The sequence below is a fragment of the Bubalus kerabau genome, chromosome X (genome assembly GCF_029407905.1).
Source record: "Bubalus kerabau isolate K-KA32 ecotype Philippines breed swamp buffalo chromosome X, PCC_UOA_SB_1v2, whole genome shotgun sequence".
In the NCBI taxonomy this organism is placed as follows: domain Eukaryota; kingdom Metazoa; phylum Chordata; class Mammalia; order Artiodactyla; family Bovidae; genus Bubalus; species Bubalus kerabau.
In genome coordinates, this window is record NC_073647.1 from 12,118,626 (window position 1) to 12,137,634 (window position 19,009).

General features: G+C 41.2%; 1 protein-coding gene across 11 annotated transcripts in view; it reads left to right on the forward strand.

Annotated features, from left to right (window-relative positions):
- Positions 1-1,076: 1,076 nt before the first annotated feature.
- Positions 1,077-19,009, forward strand: part of STAG2 (STAG2 cohesin complex component) — a 130,670-nt gene continuing 112,737 nt past the window's right edge. For 2 of the 11 annotated variants that reach the window (XM_055564018.1, XM_055564020.1), the window contains exon 1: positions 2,449-2,767. The gene's annotated coding sequence lies outside the window, so the exon portion shown is untranslated. Of the gene's footprint in view, positions 1,187-1,284; positions 1,775-2,214; positions 2,344-2,446; positions 2,768-2,989; positions 3,018-5,109; positions 5,448-19,009 lie in introns of those variants that run through there. The other 9 variants (XM_055564017.1, XM_055564019.1, XM_055564022.1 and 6 more) reach the window with 9 other exon arrangements.

The window sequence follows — 19,009 nt, forward strand, 5'->3', positions numbered from 1 at the left end:
CGGGGCTTGCATTATTTCTCCTTTGGAAAATGTGTATTGTTATTAAATACATTTTTTCCTTCTGATTGAAATCTAATTTAATATTATAGGAATAGCTTGAAGAAACATTAAAAAAAAAAAAAAAGAAACAGAAACAAAGAGCTCTTCTTAACACTATTGTGTGAATCTGTAACAGCCAGAGAAACATTTTAAGAGGTCACTTCTCCCCATCCTGGGAGAAGCGGCGCTACCACCGGGACAGGCCCTCCCGGAGTTGACTCCGCCCCCACCCCCAACCCGGAGAGCTCGTGGCGGTCCAAGGTCCGGGACGCTGGACGCGAAACAAAAAACAAACAGCAAGGGTGATAGAGACTTAGAGTTAACTGGGTCGGAGGAGCGATAAGGGGATCTTTTCGCATTTCAAACATCTTGAGGGAAGGGCGAGGAAGAATGATAAGAAGGAACCAAAAATTCTTAACTAAGTCGCGAGGCCGCCTCCGCCCACGCTTCCAGGAAGACGGTGGATAAGCGGGGGAGGCGGGGAAGACCAGGGAGGTGCTCCCCGGCTCCTTCTGCCCGAATTTCGATTTCCCTCCCCTCCGCCCAGAGAGTGCAGAATAAATTGGTGGAGCGCGGGGCCTAACCTAGTAGCCCAGTTCCCTCAGTCTCTCAGACCCTGGAGAGAGACCGAGCACGTTTTCTGCGAGACCGTACTAGCGGTCTAAAGAAAAATAATAGTTTTTTTCCCCTCCAGTGCTAGGTCTTCCCGGTTGAGAATCTGCTCGTTTTCTCTCCACATCCGAAGCCCAAACCGAGCAAAACAAAACAAAACAAAAACTCAAAAAACAATCCCCCTTATATCACTTAGGATCAGGTGCCCGAGTTGCACGAGTTTACTTCTTTCGGTGGGAAGGAGTAGGGGGCGCGGGGAAGCGAGGGGCCGGGATCTAAGGCCAAAGGCTCCCTCGCTGGGGCGTGTCACAGCAGGGGACCTCGAAGGGTGATGCCCGACTGGGCTGCCACCTCGGGCGGCACGGCGTGGGTAGGAGTGGGCCGGGGCACCAGTTCCCAGCGAGCCCAGTTTCCGATTTCCCACAGCGCGGGGCTCCTCCGGACATCCCTACCGCCCTCCCCTCGACCCCCCCAATAAAGAAAGAGGAAACGCGGCGCGACCAGCTGCGCGGCGGAAGCGCCGCTCAACGAATGAGTAAGTCAGGCGCGGGCACGGCACCTTGTTTACCCCACTCGGCGGCGCGCCCCTACGGGCGCCTCGTTGAAAGGCGGCGTCGGAGACGCTGAACCCGGGAGGCAGTCGACCCCGATTGGCTGGTGATTGGGAGGAGGACGCTGGGTGGGAGGGCAGGGGGCCAGGCGTTGCAGTGGCGACTCTTTGCCGCTAGATGACGCTCCCTCCCAACGGGAGCCGGGCGCGGGTTCGCGGCCGACAGATGGCGCCTGCGCGTTCCATTCGCCTCCAAGTCGCCGAAGAGCGAACACCCCAAACAATCCCGAAGCGCCACCAAAAAAAAAAAAAAAAAAAAAAGAGAGAGAGAGAGAAAAAAAAAAAAAAAAAAAAAACCCGCCGGATCCGACCGCCACTTTCAAAACCCCCCACCGCTCTAGAACCGCGGGAGCTTCCGTCCCTGAGTAGAATTCAAGGGTGTAAAAGAAGAGGAAGGGAAAAATATCTTGTACCAGCCCAGGGGTGAAGAAGCCCCCGGCCTGAGAAAGCAGGAAGGAGGAGTGGGGGAGGCGAACAGTCTCGTTGCTGCCTCTGTGTACGCTGAGGGGGGAGGTAAGTTATAAAATGGCGGAGGCGAAGCTTCTAGAAGTTTGGAGGGGCACCCGGAGGGCGCGGGGCCCACCGTGAGGCGCGTGTGGTTGAAATAGGGCGCGAGAGAGGAGTTGGGAGGGAAAGACACTGGGCACTCTTGCCGTTTAATTTCTTCTCTTATTCCTTTACCCCCAGCGGGGCCCGCTGTGGAGCGGGCGGCCAAGTGAAGCCGGGGAGAAGCGTCCTCGTCCCCGCGTAACCCCCGGCCCTTCTTTCTCCCCTCTTTCCCCAAGTCGCTCCCTCAACACTACCAAGGAACTTCCAACCCCCTCCCTTTCCTCCCTACCTCCTACTCCTAGAGTGGCTTTCTACCGCAGGACTCTTCTTTTCGACTACCCTCGCTGAAGGCTTTCTCTTCCTTCCCTCGCCCCGCTCTCCCTCGGGGCCTCTACGGAGACCCCCCCCAATGGGTGGCCCAAAATGGAGAACGCGGAGCAGCGCAAGATGGAGGCTCTGCTTCTCGGTGTAGCGTTAGATTTAGGTGCCTTTTCTCCGGCAGGCTCTTAAGCCTGGGAGAGCCCGAATTGGAGGTGGGGTGGGGTGCGAGCCGTAGTGGGGGAGGCAGGCCGGGCGGCCGCGGTCAGGATGGGGGAAGAGCGCGGCATCGCGGCGAGGGGAAGGAAGAGAGCAAAATGGTGGTGCTGGGAACCTAGGGGGGAGGGGAGGCGAGGAGGCTCGCTTGTGTATATTTGGGCCTCGGACCGAGGGAGGCGAGGGAAAATCTACTCTGATCACACCCTTCCCTCGTGCCCCCTCCCTTCTCCCTTCCCCTCCTTCCTTTCCTCCCTCCCTCCCCTCCCTCCCTCTCTTCCTCCCTTCCTAGAGAGGGAACAACATTCATGTGACGGGCCCCTCTGCTTCTCCCCCGCCCCGTCATCTCCAGCGCGTGGTGGGGGAACTGCCGGGGAAAGCGATTGGCATCGATCTCTCCATCCCTTCCGAGGCCCGACTTCGGTCAGTTTTCTTCGGGCAACAATTTTCTAAATAGGTTGGGGTCTGGCGGTGTTGGCCCCCGCGTGCAGACCTTGCCCCGAAGGGGGCCCTGCCTGCCTGGCATGGGAGGAGGGGGGAAGGGCGGGAGTGGAAGGCTGTTTGTTGGGGGGTTTTGGCGCCACTTTTGTTTTAGTTTTAGTGCTGCTTTTCGTTCCCACCCCCACCCGCACTGTCTTTCTCAAGGCACGAACAGAACTGATCCTTGCCCCAGGTAGGCAGCTTCTGCTTTTTCCCTCCACACTTTTATTCTTGCTTGGGGTTGACTTTCTTTTTTCTTCTCTCGCGTACCCGGCGATCAGTGGACGGCGATTTTAGGACGGAAAGGGTCGGATGGGCCATGGGAGAGAGAAGGTGTGGGAAACAGCATCAAGTAGTTCCGTAAAACTTTGAGCCCCGTTCCCATTTTCTTCTGGCCTACATTCGAAACGTATTGTTGATTTCTGCCCCCTTTTTTCCCCCGTCGCGAGAATGTCTTGTTTTCCCTTTAGTTTTTTTTTTTAATAAACCGCTGTACTTTCGACATTTAGTTTCCGCTCCTCCTTGGTGTATATGTCATTTTATTTTTAATCCTGAACTGTAATGGGTTTTATCGTATGATTTTTCATGCTGCAGTGTCCAGCTTTAATTTTTAGAATTGCATTAGTAGTTTCATCTGGTTTGTGAGACTTTCTCCGCCGTGGCCTAGAAATGTTTTATATGTTGTTGCCTACCGCCCCCCGCTTCCCTCTCCCTCCTCCTTTCTCTTGGATGTAGTTTTTTAATTGAGGGTCATGGTATTTGATTAAATGGTTATTTACAGTTTACGTGATGTATCTATTAAAAACTTTTGATCTGTAGGGTTAGATTTAAGTAAACGAAAAGCTCGTGCTGGTTTGAGATGGTTCCTTAAAATGCGCGGGCCGTCCCCCCCCCCCCCCCCCCGTAAAGCCTCATCTTCCCCTCGCACAGGAGTGTAAATTCCATACCCCTTTTCTCCCACGGACCGCCGTATTTCACGGCAGCCACACCCTGTATTTGTCTCTGTGGATTGGACTCATTATCAGCTTAATTTAGTGACTCTTAAACCACCATGATGGGACTTGCTTAAGCACGAAGCTTCTTTTCCTGTTTAGTCCTAGTGGTTAGTGTCGAAAGAGGAATAATAGAGGTTTCTTGATGAAACCTGGTGCGGTCCAACCTCTGCCTTTTTTCTGTTGTCTTTTTTCCTACTCCGGGCTGTTGGCGGTGTCAGCACCGCTGCTGGGGGCGGGGGTGGAGGGGAGAAAGAGTCGGGTTACCGAAGTGCGTCATTCCTGGCTCTAGCAGGGCCTGCTCGGGAGCTGCTGGTGTTTGTTACTGTCCTCGCAGCACTTTCCTGCCAACCTTCTCTCTCTGCGTATTGGTTGGGAGCAAAAGCAGGAGGCGGTCTCCTAATTCTATCCGGAGCCTAGCGCGTTGCATTTAAGGGTATATGTGAACTTATTAAAAAAAAAAATGGGCCCTGTAAAGTGCATACATGTCTCTTTAATGAGATACAATTCAGATAGTTTAGATTTGCTTTTATATATTTTCCAACGAAAGGTGGGGTTAATTTTGAGCATTTTAAACCTCTTACGTTAAAATGCCTGTTTTTTTTTTTCTACGCTGATATCAATCTATAATTAGGAATCAGAAGGGCCAGTTAAGGCATAACTGTTCAGCGGTTTTTCGAGTGATTGAATTGTAGTTTTATGACACATTATATGACATAGTGTGCTTTTTCTCGTTTTGAGCTAAGGTGCTACGTGAATGCAAGCTGATTGTTCATGTTTAAGTTCATTCTCATCACATATTCCTATTTACTCTTTTAGATGTGATTTTAAATGTGTCCTTTGGATCTTACTGACTTCATTAGATTCCTAAAGATGGTTATTTCCCTTTTAAAAAAAATCTTCCAACCTAACTAACAAGGAGTTGTATGGGGTAGCTGTACAGTTACATTGTTAAATTCTGACTTCTTGCTAGTTTTTGATACTTTTATTATCTTTCGATTTTTCTCTGTACTTAGTACAATATCTTCCTCAATTCTTTTCTGAAGATAAGAAGTGGGGGGGAGAGGTGGGAGGTAGAGATGAAACAAAAGTGGCCTTGAGTTGGTGGTTGTAGCTAGATGATGAGTACGGGAGAGCTCATTGTACTATTCTCCCTACTTTCGCGTGTACTTGAACGTTTCCATAATTAGAAAATTTTGAAGAAAAAATTGAAATTATCTTGCAATTTTGGTGTAATGAGTTAAGTTTATATTTACATATTATTTGCATGAGAAACTTGGCCTTGTGTATAAGTAATTACACAATGTCTGACTTACAAACTCAAAAAATATTTAAATTGAACCAGTATAGAATAAACAAGATAAATACTTATAAATTGGTTGAACTTTAAATATTTGTAACTTAGTCTGAATTTGCTCTACTTTTAGTTTCTTTTTTAATCCTTTGAAAATAGGAAAATTCCATGAGCAAATTTTGTAAATTCTGCTTGGTGTCTATTTCATTAAGTTGGAGTTCCAGTGAGTCAGTATGAAAGGGATTTACTATTAATAGGAGGGGCTTTGGCAGTTGGAATAAGTGACAGTGGAAGAGATTCGGGTGCCCTAGGGAGCATTCCTGGTAAGAAGATCGAGGTAGGAGTTGAATTCTGTTTGAGTATTTGTTTAATGAATGGGTAGAGAAGAGGATTGAAAAATAAATGTACTTATTAGCTATTCTTTCCCACTGTGAAATAACTACAGCTATAGCATTTTAAGGTATCAGACTGGTAGTTGGGGGTGGGGTGGGTTTTTAAAAAATTGATCTGAAAATGAATGTTTACATATAAAATGAGTTAAAGCTCCCCTCCCCCCACTTTTCCTGGTGACTTAGACGGTAAAGAATCTGCCTGCAGTGCAAGACTCGGGTTCGATCCTGAGTTGGGAAGATCCCCTCGAGAAGGGAATGGCTACCCACTCCAGTATTCTTCCCTGGAGTATTCCATGGACAGAAAAACCTGGCGGGCTACAGTCCCTGGGGTTGCAGAGAGTCGGACAGGACTGATACTTTCACTTTTCCCGCCACTTTTAACCATTTGGTGCTATAAATAAAAGTTGATGTGTAAAATATTTTAATGTTTTATGTTAACATCTGACCCATGCCCATCAACAGTAAAAATGCATTGACATTAAAACCCTCAGTCTCCTTAGTTTATTTGTAATTGCTCCTACAAAAAAATGTAAATTATTTGAAATAAAGTACCTTATTTTCTGCAATTTTGTATTGTTCAGTGGCAGGTTTTTTCACCCTATAAGATGTATTTTTGAATGTACATCAAAGCTTTAAAGGGAACCCAAAATAACAGATATTTAATTTTTCTGTTTGGTGACGTGTGTTCCCTAATCATTATTAAAGCCTAAATTCCACCCTAGGCTGGTGACAGACAGACATTCCATAATTGTTATTATTAGTCTGTTTGTATATTATATATTCATCATTTTAGCCTTAGAAGGATGTTCAGAGAAGACAGTATATATTTTGAACTGTTATTTGTATGCACATAATTTAAATAGATGATGAGGATTGTGACTTCAGATTTATTTTATTGTGGTGAGACAAGAGCTAAACTACTAAAGCAACAAATTATGAGTTTGGCAACTTTCTTAACTTTAGTTAGTTTTTTTTTTTTTTTGATGCCCAAGGACTCAAGATTTTAATGAAATTCAATTATACATTATTTTTTCATTGTTTTCTTTTTCAACCTTAATGAGAATCTGAATTAAAATGGGTGGGTTAGGGTGGGAGACAGGCTTAGGCTCAAATTATCCTTTGGGAATATAGGGTTCAGTGTGAAAATATGCCTTGGACAGTTTAGTAATACTTAATAATTGTGTATGTTTAACTGATGCCATCCACAGTCATGCGTGCGAAGGGAGTCAACAGTGAATAGCGTATTTCTGCTTTGGGTTCTTTATAGTAGATGGAGGTCTTCAGTTTTTGATGCTGCAAGTTTTGAGCTTAAAATTTACATAAGATGGACACAGTGCTCTGTCTATTACATGTCATTGGGATAAGGTTCATATCTCTTTAATGTTGTGACCTTTTTGTGTCTCACATACTAAAAAAAAACTGATCTTGTGTTAGTACTTTGACATTACTGTTAGATTATTCAAAGACCTGAACACAACAGTTTATTGTGTAGTGGAGCACTATCCTGTAACTATTTTGGGAGTTGGGGAGCATAGCAAAGACAAGGGATAGTCCAGGTTGTCTATGGGTGTCAGTATATATTGAAACATTACCAATTATTAGTAAAGAAGAAACTTTAAAGATTCAGATTATTTTAAAAGTTCTGTACATGTAGTTTAGTTTTGTAATTTCTACATTGGTACATATTTAGGACTTGTAATTTGTGGTTCAGTACTCTTCCTGTATAATAATTTTCTGTATCTTCGGCTATCATGAGTGGTGGTTATTGCATGTTCTCTTTGGCAAAGATATGTGAGAAAGCAAAATTGTCAGCTTGATTTTTTTTTTCAGTCTCCTGAGTCGCCTGCTTTGCATTTAATTTAACCAAATTTTATGTTTTGTCAGTATGAGTGGTGTTGCTTGATAGAGTCTTAATTTTGGTGTGTGTTAGTCACTCAGTCGTGTCCCACTCTTTGTGACCCCATAGACTGTAGTCCATTAGGCGCCTCTGTTCATGGAATTCTCCAGGGAAGAATACTGGAGTGAGTTGCCATGCCCTTCTCCAGGGGATCTTCCCCACCCAAGGATTGAACACGACTCTCCCGCATTGCAGGCAGACTCTTTACCTACTGAGCCACTAGGGAAGCTCTTTTTGTGTATGTACATTTTAAAAAACTACATCTCTTTACCAGCTATGGTAATCTGCTACCTGAACTGTATTTTTAATGTCTGCTTGCTATAGTTCTATCTTTGGTAATAACCAGAAGAAAATAAGTCTTTACCTATGGTTAGTCTAGTCTGGAGATTACTGAAATTGATTTAAGCCCCACCCTCTCCCCTTAAGCCCCACTCTCCCCCTGAAACGAGGGGATGGTGAATAATGTTGATGGTCTGTTCTTTTTTGTAATTTTAATTGGAAAATACAGGACTAGGCTTGATGAGACAAACTAGAGAGGTTTCTATAAACTCTGGATAATCTAATGTACAACTCCAAGAATATAAATGTATATAAATAAAATATATATTCTTAAAATACTGTTGAACATTGTTGGAAGGGGAAAAAAGGAAGTCCTGTTTACACTTTTGCATGGATAACCTGGGATTTGTTGTAATGGGATTTGACCTATGACTTGTTGAATCCTGAGCTATTCTAAGAAACTCTTCATTTAGTTGCCACTTGAATGACTTAAATGCCAATAACTGTACTATGTGTTTTAACATGTATTGTTTAAAACTTCTCAGCTACCTTGCAAGATAGATGGTTGTCATTTTACAGATGGAGAAATTGAGGCTCTGGGAGAATAAATGACTTGTCACAAAATAAAAATTGACAGTCTGAATTCATACCCAAAGTAGTCTGGCCTCAAAACCTTTGTACTTTTTTGTTAAGCTCAGTAGTTTCTCTTAACTTGGTTAGGTCTTAGGATATCTATCACCAGAAAGCATGTTTCTTTTCAGTGTTATGAAATGAGTTTTTTAAATGTATCATACAGGGTAAATGCAGGTTTTTTATATACAGGATTTGATAAGTTGCTGCCTGATGAAGGGTCTACATTGTGTTTTATACTGAAAGGTTAAATAGTTAAATCTGAGCTTTAGATTTGTTTGAGTATGCTCATTATGCAGAAGTTTGTGGGATAATTTTTTTTATTATTATTTTAGAGAGATAATGTGTTGAATTGTATTCTTGATTTTGTGGGGGGTGTCATACTATGGTAGATAGAATAGTTTCACTAATATTTTTTTCTTCTGTCATTTAGTCTCTTTATAGAAAGGAGGCTAAATGTGTCTGAGAATAGTTCCCCAGTCATTCAGCATGTTTATCATGTGCTTTAAAATGAGAATTTTGGTGACTCATAATTTACTGCTCTGGTTATATAGGGGTATGTTGTTATTTGATGTTATCTCAAAATGTTTTCTTCTAGGTATTAATAACTTTTATGTTTCTACTTTTTATTCTAGTTTATCTTTCCACTTAATTAACATTTCTTGTTCTTATTTTTTTTAATCAGGTAATAGTTAATAATTGCTGCCCTGAATTACTTCGTTCAGTAGTGATCAGAATCTTGGTCTCAGTTTTCTTTGCTTTTCCTCTTTCTCCTTCCTGCTTTTCATAAACTATAACTGGAACTTCTCTAATCTGAAGGAATGCTAGATATTGTATATCTGGCCTAAGGTAAATCAGTGGAGTTGTGGTAAAACTGAATATATTAGTGCTTTTCACAGCCATAAGTCAGATTTATATATTTTATGTTAATTATTTTCTCAATGATTGTAGGAAGTATTTTTCCAGGTGATAGTCTTCTATGCAGACTCAATATTGAGTCTTTTCATCCGTATTTTCCCCTTTGTAGTCCCAAGTACGACTGCTCTTCTACCACAGAATTATGCCCCAAGGCGTCCATTGTGTATAATGAATTAGTTTCTTCCTTTGCATCTAGAAAGATACTAGCTCTGTACTATTCTTGGGAGAATTCAGGAAATTGTCACTCAAATCATTTTCTGAGTTCTGTGGTTAATAACATTAGGAACCCTTATTGAGAAAGGCTCCTAGAATATTAAGGGACTTGGTTTAGTGCTAAACAAGGTTTTACTTTTCATGGTTACTTTCCTGTCAGTAACCCTAATATAGCCTTTACAAAGTAAAATATGATAAAGTACATTTGATAAAATATGAGTGCAGATGATACTATTGCCATCTCTGTGGGATAAAGTGGTTAGTGTTGATTTTAGGCAGTTAGTGCTACTTGGTTTTAAAGAATTGAATATTGAATGTGGGAAGTTAAATGCATAGTTTCATTTGTAAAAAGGAATATTGTAGGAGCTCTGTTCATTATATTATTCAAAACCTTTTATAAGAAGTCTTTGACAGTGACTAACATTAACAGTAGCTGACACTAACTGTACTCTTACTATGTGCCAGACACTGTTACAAATGCTTTATGTATATTAGCTTAGTCTTCATAACCCTCTGAGGTGGGATGACCATATGATTTATTGTTCAAACCAGCATACTGTTGAGAGTGAAGAGTGAAAGGGGCAATAAATGGATGGCATGCTAGGATAATAGTATAAAGTAGGACTGTCCCAGAGTAACTAGGATGCATGATGACCCTGATTAACACCCCTGCCCTCCTCACCCCCACTTCGGAAGAGGAGACCAAAAAGGTAGGAGGCCAAATAACTCGCCCAGTTATTGAGTGGTCAGAAGAGATTCGGAACCTCTCGGAGATTTCTTTGGGCAGGAATGTGATTGTGGGCATTTAAACTGCTGTATTTTAGAGTTTATTTTTACTCTTTCGGAGGAGTTTTTAGTCAGTATGGGGTCCACAGTAAAAGACAGGAGATAGTGTTTTTAAAAACCCAGTAGAATTTCCAGTTGGCTCTTTTCAAATGACAATGAAGACTTAAATGACTATGTGCTAATGTTGAAGAGCAACTTCTCTGAGTGAGGTCCTCCTAAATAAAAGCAGAAAACTCCATGATAACTACTTTTACTGTTTATTACATCTGTTTGTTCTTCTTAAGTTGTTTAGACTCCATTTATGGGTTTCTTAGGAGGAAATGTGAATTGTATGATATTTCACGGGGGTTCTTAAATGGAAAATTCTTAGAAGATAGCTGAAAGAGATACAGTTTTGTGACTAAGGAGAAGTAGTATTAGAAAAGAAAGAAAAGGGTCTAGTTTAGAGACTTGTTTGAAGTTAAACTGATTCTGTACCATATTTTGAAAATTAAGTCTTGTAGATTAATGTGTCACTTCATAAAATTAATAGTTCTCTTTTATTTTTGATAACTTTTGCAGTTGCTTTGTATTCCCAGTCTGTTTATGTTTGTGGTATATCCCCTCCAAAAATGAATACTGTAGGTGAATTCAAACCTTTGGAGAAATGATTTCAGCATAATGGCAGATTTTACTATTTTGTAAACTAAGGTTTCTTTTCCCTCTTTTTCTTCTTCTAGTGAGAGTGAGTAGTAGACAGCTGATCTTAAGAGGACTGTGCATTTTATTTTCATACTTAGCTGTTATTTTAATATTTCGTTGAGGAATTTGTGTTTTTTTCCCCCTAGCTAGTTCACTTTAGAAAGTTTTGTTAGTGTCAGTATATAAACAACTGAGAGGTTATTAAGTAGGTCTATTCAGTTTTTGCTTCCCTGGTGGCTCAGAGGGTAAAGCGTCTGCCTGTAATGTGGGAGACCCGGGTTCGATCCCTGGGTTGGGAAGATCTCCTGGAGAAGGAAATGGCAACCCACTCCAGTGTTCTTGCTTAGAGAGTCCCAGGGATGGGGGAGCCTGGTGGGCTGCCGTCTGTGGGGTCGCACAGAGTCGGACACGACTGAAGCGACTTAGCAGCAAGTGGCACAGTGGTAAAGAATCCGCCTGCCAATGCAGGAAAAACGGGAGACTCGGATTCGATCCCTGGGTCGGAAAGATCCCCTAGAGAAGGGAATGGCAACCCACTCCCTTATTTTTGGCTGGAGAATTCCGTGGACACAGGAGTCTGGCAGGCTGCAGTCCATGGGGTCACAAAGAGTCAGACATGAGTGAAGCAACTGAGCATGCATGGATTCAGTTTTTAAAGTCATTTGTTTAGTTCACTGAAAGCCATCATGAAGTTGGAAGGAGGAGGACTGCATTTCTGACAAGGGGAAGGAATTCGTGGACCTCATAGTGACTGGTAGACAAAAGGTTATTTTGTGGATGTGATTTATTACATAAAATTAATACAGATGGTGTTTTTAAAAAGTTACTGTTGGATTTTATAATCTGGGGCCCATGGATAAGGTAGAGGTGTGAGATCCCTGTGAAATTAATGTACAAAATATATGTGAAGTGAAAGTCGCTCAGTCGTGTGCGGCTCTTTGCAACCCCAAGGACTTCTCCAGGCCAGAATACTGGAGTGGGTAGCCTTTCCCTTCTCCAGAGGATCTTCCCAACCCAGGTCTCCTGCATTGCAGGCAGATTCTTTACTAGCTGAGCCACAAGGGAAACCCAACAAAATGTATAACTATGCATTTATTCAAGTTCTCAGGAGTTCATTTGTTGTATCAACTGGTAGATAAAGTGCCTTCAGGGATGGGATATACAGTTGTAAACGACATAGACTGCTCTCAGCATTGTCATTTGGGTTTTATTACCCCAAAAGGCTCAAAAATAACCCCTTTTGAAAACATTGTGTACTGGAATTACTATATATTAAGGAATACTATGTTAAAACCACTAGCTATCAATGCAGTTTTGATAGTGTCCTTAATTTAAGATTAGTATTTAAAAATAAGGACTACTCTGAAAAGCTTTGGGGGAAAATAACAATTGGACACTGTTGTTAGAGCACTGGAATGCTTCAGTCTTTAGTGGTTGTGAATAAACTTAAGAGTCCATGACCATCCCCTGTAACCAGTCACTGTTATCTAAAGGTTGAGACCTTCTGATTGATAGTGTGCTTCTGTGTAAAAGAAAAAGAGGCAATCAACAATCACTCTGTTATATGGGACTCTTGTGTGTCTATTTCAAGTTCAAAATGCTTGCTTTTAAATAGGAATTTAAATTTATCTATGCTTGTTTTGCTTTTTGACTTTCGAGTGTTACCTTGAAATGTCTTTGTCACAGTATATGATGCTCTTTAAATTCATTCTCTACACATATATGATGATGCAGGTTTGGTATATTTAAGGTAGAATTTCCATTTCAGGATTGTGATGTATGATACACTCTCTTCTTGGATTTCTAACCTTTTTGTCTTCAAAAGGAAGAATTTTCCCGCATTCTACCAATGTATCTCTCGCCTGGTACCTAATTTGCAAACTTTACGATGATTAGAATGTTACTACAAAGAACACAGTTAATATCCTCTTACTGAAAAAGGCCTTTTTTTGTGGCTTACAGAAGTAGTATTAAAGATAGTTAGGAATATGAACCTTGGAGAATTTCCCTTCTATGTTAAAGAAGTAGAGAAAATGTAGGAAATATTAGCAAAGCCATAATATTTTTCCTTTGGGATATGTCCCTCCCTGTTTCCACCACTCATTCAGGCCAAAAGACATTCCTTAGACTTTATTCCTGGCAGGAGAATTGAGGAAGTGGTGGTAGCTATGGCTGGCAGGGAAGCAGAAACTTGAAGGTATGTTTTTCAAAAGCAAATTTGTCAATGACAAATGGATTTTTCCAGCTTGAATATATGTACTTTCTGGAGTTTTGATTACATGTGTCAGTGGATAAAGTGCTACTATTCATTGAGGAATATTCAGTAGTTGCATTCATATTTGGATGTTCTAAATAGACCTAAATTTCAGAGGGCTTATGTGGACAATACAGGATTGTATTAGAAAAGATTGTTTAGTAGGGAAATAGTTCATAAATCTTTGAAATTAGACTGGAACAGTTATCCAGGTTGCTGCAGAAAAGTAGCAAACGTCACGAGAGATGATTATTGTGTGTATAAATACGTAGTGCTTACGTACAATATTGGTGATATCCAAATTTATTTCCATTTCTTTATTTAGCTATACTGGGTCTTCATTGTGGCACGTGGGATCTTTTTAGTTGTGGCATGTGAACTCTAGGTTGCAGCATATGGGATCTAGTTCCTTGACCAGAGATTGAACCTGGGCCCTCTACATTGGGAGTGCACAGTCTTAGCCATTGGACCACCAGGGATGTCTGCCGGTTTATTTCTTATAAGTAGTTTACCTTTTTCAGACAGGGAATTATGTTTTTATGTGATTTTGAACTGTCCCATTGTGTAATACGTATACAGATTCTCAAATGGTAATTAAAACCTTGGGTTTTCTAGAAATGTAACCCTGCATTGAAATCACATTATTAATACCTCATTTTAAAAAGTTCTCATGTTGAAAAAGTAGGAGTCAGTCTCCTCTAGTTGGCTTTGCATTAATGATAAACTTTATATATCTACAGGATATCATTTATAGGATCTACTACATGGCAAGGCTCCCTAACATTTCATTTTTATTTCTTAAAAAGACATGTGTGAGGTAGTTGGTGATATTTTAATTTATTGAGGTTCAAAATGGTTAAGTGACCTGCCCAAGTTCACTCAGCTCATTCGTGAGTGACGGTGCCTGCTTTTGAATCCAGTTTTGCCTATTTCTAGCACACTTCTTTACATGGTGATACACTGCCTCCCAGTGGGATGATTTATGGACTTGTGTAGTGATAACTTTAGGGTGGGGAGATGAGGGGGCAGGAATCTTAAATTGATGAGACTGAGGAAGTTAAACTCGAAGTAGTCAGAAAATGTTCGGAAATTAGGTAGAAGCCTTATTTTCTACCAGCAGCTGATAGGGAATAAATTACTTTGAATCTGAAGTTATATGTGATGTGTTTCATATTTTATAATAAGCATCAAATAACACCTGAAAGAGTGTTGAGTGGGGGAGGATGATAAATTTTGTTATATTTACTTTGTTGTAATCCTCAGTAAAGTGACATCTGATTAAGAAATTAAACTTCTTATAAAATAAACTATGAAACAAAATGTTATCCAAAGCATCATTGGCATTTGCCTCACTGGTAGTGTTCCTACTAAAGGACATTGGTAAATTGGTCTACATCTGAGTAACATCATGATGCTACTTTTGTGTTCTTCTTTTTCTTCTGTCTTTCATTTTTCTCCAGTACTTCGTTTTTGTTATTCTTCTATTTCCAATATCTTTATAGTTTCTAAAATTCTCCATTGAAAGTAAAACTGTTTCGATTTCGTTTTTGCTTTCATGCTACTACTACTAATACAATGTAACTCTATATGCTAGGCACTGAAATGAAAGTGATTTAAAAAGTAGACTCATTTTATTCTCCCAACAACTCTATGAGGTAGGTATCCTGTTGACAGGTGAGAAAACAGAGGTGCAGAACAAAAAGGTAAAATTGCCCAAGGACACATACCGAGGAAAGTGGTGGAGCCTTGATGTGACACCCAGGCGAACTGATGAGAGTCCCATGTTGTAGCTCTACAATACCATACTGCTGACTCTTGACATTAATGTGAATGGTTTCCTCATCTTGGCAGTGTATTTATTTTAAGCCCTCTCTTTGATTGTGAAGTATGTTTGTTCATCCTAATAGGAATTTTAGAGGTCAGCAGAGGATTGGACAAATTTCTGATCCTCAGGTTTCCTGGCTATAAAATGAGTAATCCTCTCTGCCATATTCTATTATGGGGATTAGATAACAATACTTTTCTGAGTGTTTTCTGTATGCCAGACAGTAGGCTAAGGGTTTCGCTGCCATGATAGGCCCCCAGATAATTGTAATGTTTTCAGTTACTGAGTACATTGTATATGTCATATACTTGATGTAGTATATTACTTTTACATTTTAATCTTGTATAGGGGATATTGTACTCATTTTACAGAAAACTGAGGCCTAAAGAAATTGAATAATTTCCCCAACTATACCTTAGGGCCTTTGTATTTGCTTGCTGGTTCCTCTGTCTTGTGTGGTTGCTCATTTCTTCAGGACATTTTGCTCAAGTAATTAGTCTTTCAGTGAAATATTCCTTGGCATAGCGTGTGAAATATCTTTTGCCCCCAGCACTCCCTTTCTCTTTACTCTGTTGTATTTCTCTGCTGTACTACAGTTTCTCTGTTGTATTACTCTGTTGTATTTCTGCATTATCAAACATAGTTTTATGTGGATTGTCTCCACCTTACCATGTAAACTCTGTGAAGGCAAGGATATTTGTCTTGTTCATTACCTTAACTCCAGCACCTAGAATAGTGCTTGGGACATAATAGGTTGTATAATATTTGTTGAGCGGATTCACTGTGTGGTATACTGAGACTCACTAGACTTACTTGCAAGCTGACCCAGAATTAGACTGATTTAATCTTAATAGACAAGATAGGCATTTCCTGGAACAGAGAAGTGATAAGGATTGTGCTTGGACCTGTTTCTGGGTGGGAATGGGAAGGCAGTTGTGTCTCATGTTGTAATTTTTAGAAGTCTGTTCTCATGAATTGCCTTGAATTCCTGGAGGAGTATATGCCCTCGGGTCAGCTTCTAGGTTCTCTGAAGCTGTTTTATCTCTTAATAGAGGTCTACTTTCCAGCTTCTTCTGACTGTCTTAACTTTCAACCCCTCATTTTGCCTAATGATTTGTTCATTGACCATTTATAGTATATTTGTGATGTGCACAGTATGGAGCTAGATAAGTTGGCTTCATACAGGAGAATTCCTCGCTTTGCCATAATATGCACGTACATACGTATGTGTGTAGGGCTAAAAAGAGAAAACAAAACTGCCATGTATTGAAACTTTAAATTATTGTTTTAGTTACTATTTTCATAGCAAGTTAACATCAGTATTTTGTAGTATCTTGGAATTCATACTTCTTTCTTTCTACTTATAAAATTTATTGTAATAATTATGTACTTAGAACATGATAGTAGTAATGCTGTACTATGCTCTTGCATTTGAATGGTAGTTAATTTTTGAGAGAAGCAAAATTGTATTTTTAGATACTTCCACCTTAAGCTGATATTAGTGCAACCGGAGCTCAGGAGATATGAGTAAGAGGTAGACCTTAGGGATCCCTATGCATAGTGTACATTGGTCTTTAGCGGGGAGAAGTTATAAATAAAGAGGAGCAGAAGGCCAAGAGTGGGCAGGAGGACCACCAACATAGGAAATATCTAGGAAAATGTACCATAAAATCCATAAGCATCTCAAATTTGAAAAGAATCCAAATGGCGTGTTCTCCTATCTGGGACATGCTTTAAAATTGTATACAATATTAAAACTGTTGTTTCAATTATGTAAAGTTGAAATTATCTTTAAAGTTGATATTTGTTCTTGTTCAGTCACTAAGTCATGTCCAACTCTTTGTGACCTACAGACTTCAGCATACCAAGCTTCCCTGACCTTCACTATCTCCCGGAGTTTGCTCAAACTTGTGTCCACTGAGTTGATGATGCTATCCAGCCATCTGTTGCCCCCTTCTGCTCCTGCCCTCAATCTTTCCTAACATCAGGGTCTTTTCCAATGAGTCAGCTCTTCGCATCAGGTGGCCAAAGTATTGGAGTTTCAGCTTCAACATCAGTCCTTCCAATGAACACTCAGGACTGATCTCCTTTAGGATGGACTGGTTGGATCTCCTTGCAGTCCAAGGGACTCTCAAGAGTCCTCTCCAACACCACAGTTCAAAAGCATCAATTCTTTGGCGCTCAGCTTTCTTTATAGTCCAACTCTCACATCCATCCATACATGACTACTGGAAAAACCATAACCTTGACTAGACGGACCTTTGTTGACAAAGTAATGTCTCTGCTTTTTAGTATGCTGTCTAGGTTGGTCATAACTTTCCTTCTAAGGAGTAAGTGTCTTTTTTTTTCATGGCGGCAGTCACCATCTGCAGTGATTTTGGAGCCCAAAAAAAGTCAGCCACTGTTTCCCCATCTATTTGCCATGAAGTGATGGGACCAGATGCCATGATCTTAGTTTTCTGAATGTTGAGCTTTAAGCCAACTTTTTCACTCTCCTCTTTCACTTTCATCAAGAGGCTCTTTAGTTCCTCTTCAATGTCTGCCATAAGGGTGGTATCATCCGCGTATCTGAGGTTATTGATATTTCTCCCGGCAGTCTTGATTCCAGCTTGTTCTTCTTCCAGCCCAGTGTTTCTCATGATGTACTCTGCACAGAAGTTAAATAAGCAGGGTGACAATATACAGCCTTGACGTACTCCTTTCCCGATTTGGAACCAGTCTGTTGTTCCATGTCCAGTTCTAACTGTTGCTTCCTGACCTGCATACAGGTTTCTCAAGAGGCAGGTCAGGTGGTCTGGTATTCCCATCTCTTTCAGAATTGTCCACAGTTTATTGTGATCCACGCAGTCAAAGGCTTTGGCATAGTCAAAAAAGCAGAAGTAGATATTTTCCTGGAACTCTCTTGCTTTTTCGATGATCCAGCGGATGTTGGCAATTTGGTCTCTGGTTCCTCTACCTTTTCTAAAACCAGCTTGAACATCTGGAAGTTCATGGTTCACGTATTGCTGAAGCCTGGCTTGGAGAATTTTGAGCATTACTTTACTAGCGTGTGAGATGAGTGCTACTGCTGCTGCTGCTGCTAAGTCGCTTCAGTCGTGTCTGACTCTGCGCGACCCCATAGACGGCAGCCCACCAGGCTCCCCCGTCCCTGGGATTCTCCAGGCAAGAACACTGGAGTGGGTTGCCATTTCCTTCTCTAATGCATGCAAGTGAAAAGTGAAACTGAAGTCACTGAGTCGTGTCCGACTCTTAGCGACCCCATGGACTGCAGCCCACCAGACTCCTCCATCCATGGGATTTTCCAGGCAAGAGTACTGGAGTGTGGTGCCATTGAGATGAGTGCAACTGTGTGGTAGTTTGAGCATTCTTTGGCATTGCCTTTCTTTGGGATTGGAATGAAAACTGACCTTTTCCAGTCCTGTGGCCACTGCTGAGTTTTCCAAATTTGCTGGCATATTGAGTGCAGCACTTTCACAGCATCATCTTTTAGGATTTGAAATAGCTCAACTGGAATTCCATCAGCTCCACTAGCTTTGTTCATAGTGATGCTTCCTAAGGCCCACTTGACTTCACATTCCAGGATGTCTGGCTCTAGCTGAGTGTTAGTGATCACACCATCGTGATTATCTGGGTTGTGAAGATCTTTTTTGTACAGTTCTTCTGTGTATTCTTGCCACCTCTTCATATCTTATGTTTCTGTTAGGTCCATCCATTTCTGTCCTTTATTGAGCTTATCTTTGCATGAAATGTTCCCTTGGTATCGCTAATGTTCTTTAAGTGATCTCTAGTCTTTCCCATTCTGTTGTTTTCCTCTATTTCTTTGCATTGATCACTGAGGAAGGCTTTCTTATCTCTCCTTGCTATTCTTTGGAACTCTGCATTCAGATGCTTATAACTTTCCTTTTCTCCTTTGCTTTTGGCTTCTCTTCTTTTCACAGATATTTGTAAGGCCTCCTCAAGACAGCCATTTTGCTTTTTTGTATTTCTTTTCCATGGGGATGATCTTGATCCCTGTCTCCTGTAC